We start from the raw sequence: 6,000 nt of genomic DNA, 5'->3' as shown, positions 1-6,000 counted from the left end.
TGAATTTAAATTGGGGAATTTAGGACACATTTGCAAAGTAGATCTTATTATCCAGAAAGAAAGACTAAAAGGTGTGGTAGACTCCATTGCTAAGAATCCCCAAAGGATTTTTCAGGGAACTGCCAGAATAATCTAGACCATAACAGACCTAGTCCCTGTTTCCAAAATGGTTTTCTCAGATGATAGAACTGAAAACAGTTCGATGAATATAATTTTAAAAAGCAAACAATACAAATGAATAAATATTCTGTTTGGGATCTCAAAGACAGAATCACAGAGCACAAAAACTCCCCAGTTCAGCACTGCCTGAGTTACAAGTCTTACTCAGAGATACCCAGAGAACTTGGCTGGGGATGACGAAAAAGGCAAATTTCTTTTTTTCAAAGAGCCAGTGATGAAACTTTAATTCAAAGTCATGTATGAGTGTCAGGAGGAAATATTTATGCTACTGTTACGATGTCTAGACATGATCTAGACACAGTCTTGGGCAACTGGCTGTAGGAGGCCCTGCTTGAACAGAGAGTTTGGACAAGATGACCTCCAGAGATCCCTTCAAACATCAATCTTTGATTCTGGAGAGATATTATACATATTAAAAGAGAACTATGACTCTTCAAAGCCAAGTAGTTTTAATGGCTGTGGCAAAGCCACAGTGAAAAGAGCATGAGGACAAAAAAGCAAATAAAATATTGCCTCCATGGTTTTTCCTGGATCAATAGACATGTTCCCTCAGGTTTTACGTCAGTATAGCTTGACTAAAATCAGCTTTTCCTGGTGTTTTAGGGTATTCTACATCCATCCAGTTCCTTGTCTAGCAGCTTGTTACAGAACTAAGGCATCTCCTGTGGTGTTTAGTTAGGTTGGTCCTTCATTCAGCATTGATGCTTTTGAGGGGAGGAGGCAGATTTATTCCATCCCCATCAATTTTTCATCTTTTCAGAAAACTTCCTGTTCAAGGAAAATTAATCTTAAGTCACCAACAGTTTGCACATATGTGTGCCAGGCAGGCATGGGACTTCTTCAGGGGCTGATGAGTCCAGGGTGAAAAGATGGACCAGCTCTTTTCCCTGGTTTTGGGGCTGTAGGTCCCATTTCTGTACTGGTTCTTAATCTGAGCTGGTTCTCCCTGAATCAGAACTTCTGCTTCACAAATTGCAAACTGTGGATATGCTGCTAAATAACAGCAACTTAAAACACCACAGTGACCTTCAGGATGTGGCATGGTTTTCATCTATCCCAGTTAGCCCACTGTGAGATGATAACTGGGCCTGATCTGGAAGAGAGCAGGCTACAAGGACCAATGACAAGAGGCATTATGGAAAAAATTGTGCCATGTTTGGCTCCTCCACCATGACCCCAGCAGCCTTTGTACCCTCAGGTGGTTTCTGAAGGCATGAAACACACCCAGCTCATGTCATGTTATCAACCTCTGCCCCTGGTGGGTTGCAACACAGCCCTTATTTCAAACATGTTGAACTCAAAATCATGTCTAAAGAGCCCAGAAACTGTAATTCATGTACAAATCCAAGCACTACATGATGTGGATATGAATAAACTCTTCCACTTTGAAGATGCTTTGAATGTCCTGTAGCTGACCCTGCTTTATTTTGCAGAATGTATGCAGCCAGGAGGTCTTTCACCTCCAGACTTGTTGGTTCTGGTAGCAAGAAATAAATATTTCTGCTGAGGGTAGAGGGAGGGGTCAGTCTCGTAAAGCACCAAACAATGGTGTAGTTTTGTCACCTGAAAATGTAATATGTAACAAGTCAGTCATTCCTGGGTAAAATTTAAATGCCTTTGTTGTGCATGGGGAGAAATTTGATGATCTCATAGTTTCTTCTGGCCTTAACTTTGGTGAGATCTGCCATGCAGGGAGCTGTGTCACCAGAGGTCACAGAAAAGCAAATTACAACCCACAGCAGAGTGGCCTGAGTTAAGGGAAACAGCAATTTTTTTAGCATGACAGCTTAGCTTTTTCTTAGGTAATAAACGAGAGGATAAACATTTTTCTTGCCTAAGACAAGAAACGAGAGAGTTTGTGAGAAGCTCAGTGTTAAATAAGGTAAGAGCACCATGACATCAAGGACAATTCTCCCATAAAATCTCCTGGCATGCAGCAATAGTTATAATTTCAGTGCTGCCTGAGGTGTAAAGTGACAGGAGGGATTGCAGAAGAGGAGCAGTGATCATGTCAGCAAGCAGGGAATTGTTCCACTTCCATCGGGCAAAGGGAAAACTCTCTCCTGTAATCAAATAAACCTGACTGATTCGTGGGGATCTCAGAAATGGCACTTGATGAGTGGCCACTGACACAGTGCAGAGCACAATTTTGGCAAAGCATGGTGCTGGCACTGGCTCAGTAGAGAACTACATCAGGGTTGGGTGACTTCAGGCTCCTACCAAAACCTTTTGAAGTGAGGCCTGGAATGCTGTGGATGGGAGGTGGGCATCTTGTCAGCACATCTCTGAAGGGTAATGGTCCCCAGATTGCAAGCACATCTCTAAAGGGTCATCTAATTATTTAGGATGAGGGTGGTGAGATTTTGGAACAGGTTGCCCAGAGAAGTTGTGGATGCCCCCCCCCTGGAGGTGCTCAAAGCCAGGTTGGATGAGGCTTTGATGAGTCTAGAGGAGAGGTGACCCTGCTCTGGCAGGGGGGGTTGGACTAGATGATCTTTTGAGGTCCTTTCCAAGCCCTAACTTTTATTCTCTGATCCCTCAGATCCCTTCCAACCCAAGCCATTCTCTGAAATACACAATGTGGTTTCTGGCTGGCATTCAGACTCTCTTTCTGTATTGAAAGGGCAAGTACTAATGAGGAACAAGACAGACAATAGAGCAAGACAAGGGATGAAACTGTCACATAAAGAGTGCAAACTAAATTCTACATACCTTAAGTAATATATATTGCACTAGCTTGGTCCTGGAAAAACATCAAACAGGTATTTGATCCATCATGCACTAACCAGTAAGAGACAAACCAAATAGTCAGTCAATCTCTTCCTAACTTTCCATCCAGCTGATGTGATGCTGAGTCTTCTGCATCCTAAATGTGTAAATCAAGTAGCTCTATGGTCCAGCACAGTGCCTGGATGGGCTTTCTTGGATTTGATCCTGATAATCCAACCCAAATGAGTTTCTTTGTGGCCAGACTGGGTCTCAGTCTCTTTTTTTTCTTTTTTTTCTCTTGTATTCTGTAACTAGGTAGTGAGGAGTCCTCCTGAACACCTTCAGAGGGGAGCTAAGAGATTTCCCAGAGTCACAAGCTTTTATGAGAAGGGGCCTTAAGGAGAGAAGTCAGAGAGCAGACCTGGAGGTTACAGCTTAGGGAAATGAGCCACAGCCTGGGCTGATCTGTAGGGAGGTGTTTTCTTGGAGCAGGAGGAACTTTTCTGAGAGGAGCAGCTGTGAGATGGTGACCAGAACCACCTGTGGTGGTCATCTTCTCTCCACTGCCTCTGAGAGAATGACCAGACAACATCATCAAGGCAGAAAACCATCTGAGGAAGACCTTCCTCTTCTCCAGTGGCTTTGACCATCTGTAAGAAAGAGAACAAGAGTGGCTGAATAGTTCACACACGGCTCAAGTCTCGTTTTTCTCTTTTCTTTCTTTCCTCCTGTGCAGAAGGACTGGTGTGCTTCAGGTTTTTTCAGCCATGCCTGCACGACCCAGAAATCTGCAGCCTTGAGCCAGGTGTTGTCTCCTGGATTAGCTGCTCCCCCTCTGTCCCTTGTTGTCCTTGGGGTCCTGCCCACACCAGACTGGTTTTGCAGCATGACCAAACCAGTAAGCTGCCCACAAAACCCAGCAGCATCCCTCTGCCAAGGGGTGGAATCCAACCCCCCTGAAAGACCTTTCCTTCCTTTCAGGCCTTTCTTGGCTCTGCTGGTCACTGGCAGCCCAGCTGTGACATTCTCTCTGCATTCATGGTTGTCACCTCAGGGTCCCCAATCCTCTCCAGTTCCAGCTCTCCATACAATTTATTTGGCTGCCCTGTTACACGCTGCAGGTTTTACTTCTGCTCTCACTGGCTCTGCTGACCTAAACATCAATAAATCAAGTCCTGCTGACCACACTAAAGAGGAATTTATTTAACTTGTTTTGTTGGTAACTCATATATGATATGATCCCCTGATCCTCTGATAAATAAAGACTCATTTGTTCGTATTTTGGTTCGGAGTCAAAACCACTGTGCAAATATCCACATGTTTTTTTTCCAGCTACCAGTTTTTCTTAACTGATCAAGCACCTCCTTGATTCTTCTAGCACTGTTCAAACCCCATGGTGACCACAGGTGACAAAGCCCCAGTCCATGCATCCATCAGCTCTTCTCTCTTGCCTTATGAACTCAAGACTCTTCACCTTCTCTTTGGTCCAAATTTGATCAGGCATCACTTCCTCTGCCCTTGTAAGGAAAGATTGCTACAGACGTGCCCTTAAATACCAGCATATGGAGTAAAAGTTTATTAATACACATTTCTGACACTGGTTTACCCTTTATCTCTTCATATATATATGCATATATATAGTTAATTTTTTTTCTTGCCTCCTTAAGTTCCAGCCCTCTTACTGTCCCTTTTCTATGTAATATTTAGTAGAAAAAACCTGTCTTTGCTGGCAAGGTGATGTGCTGATGTAGCATGATTGTCAGCTCCTTGTAAAGTGTCTTCTTTTCCCTGTCCTCTGGGACCACATTCACCATTCCTGATGGGTAAATGACCACCAGCAAAATCACTGAATCATGGAAAGGTTTGGGTTGGAAGTTTATGAATACATCTGTTGTTGTTGCATTCATTCTCTTTTTTTTTTTTTTTTTTTTTTTTTTTTTAATAACTTGAGGGTCAGTATCTCTTTCAGCTGTGTATGGATATAAGAAAGGGGAGGAAAAATGTTTCACAGTGTATATATGTGCTCAGGACAGAGAAAACTGGAGAACTTTCCTGTTGCCATCTTTTCCTCAACCTCTGCTTGGAGGTTTCCCATGGTATAGAAGGCTTTGCTGATTTATTTCCCTGGAGGTCCCCCAGTGGTTGGCTGGCTCCTGCTGCTGCTCTCACTAGAACAGCTGTTTGCCATAGGTAGGCTAATGAAAAATTAGATTTTATTTACTTCAGGTTCCCCATTTGATACACTTCAAGGGTTTCTAGGTCATGCACCCACAGGCGTGTCTAACTAGATCACAGTGTTTCAATAATCCCTATTGTTACTGTAGGTGTTCCCAGAAAAAAAAAAAAATCCAAAAAAACCCAACAACAAACAAACAAACAAAAAAAAGTAGAGAAAACCAAAAAAGCCTGTAAAATTATTGATGTGTCCATCTCTTGGATGTTGCAGGTAGTTTTGGTGATCATGCTTTAAAAACTGAGCAATCAAACCCTGCAAGGTCTTGACAAATTGCTCTCATATCACTTAATTTTTTCTCTTTTTCTTCTGTTGGAAATATCTGAGTGACACCAAGTGTTCTACAGCCACTGTGTTTTCATAGAATGGGTTGGGTTGGAAGGGACCTTAAAGCTCATCCAGTCCCAACCCCCTGCATGGGCAGGGACACCTCCCACCAGCCCAGGTTGCTCCAAGCCCCATCCAACCTGGACTTGGACACTGCCAGGGATGGGGCAGCCACAACTTCCCTGGACACCCTGGGAAAGGGTCTCACCACCCTCACACTAAAGAATTTCTCCCTCAAGAGAGCTGGGTCAGGGGCACTGACCAAACAGACATGAGGTGTGTTTAGCCCCTGTCCCTGTGTGTGCTGCAGGTCACAACCATTTGTGACAGAGAAAGAATTCCCAAGTGTCAGTGGGGATGGGACACTGAGCTGAGAACTGCGGCAGTGCCACTCTGCCACCTGGTGACTTCTTCTGTTAATTCTGCCACCTGGAGACTTCTATTCTACCAACAGTGTCCTAGAATGGGATAACTACTGGTTGCAAAGATGCATCTACATCAGCCTTTTTTTTTTTTTTTTTTTCTTTTTTTTTTTTTCTTTTTTTTCACAT

Source organism: Heliangelus exortis, chromosome 4, assembly GCF_036169615.1.
Source record: "Heliangelus exortis chromosome 4, bHelExo1.hap1, whole genome shotgun sequence".
NCBI classification, from domain to species: domain Eukaryota; kingdom Metazoa; phylum Chordata; class Aves; order Apodiformes; family Trochilidae; genus Heliangelus; species Heliangelus exortis.
The sequence above is the reverse complement of the archived record's forward strand: the minus strand, read 5'-3'. Positions refer to the sequence as shown.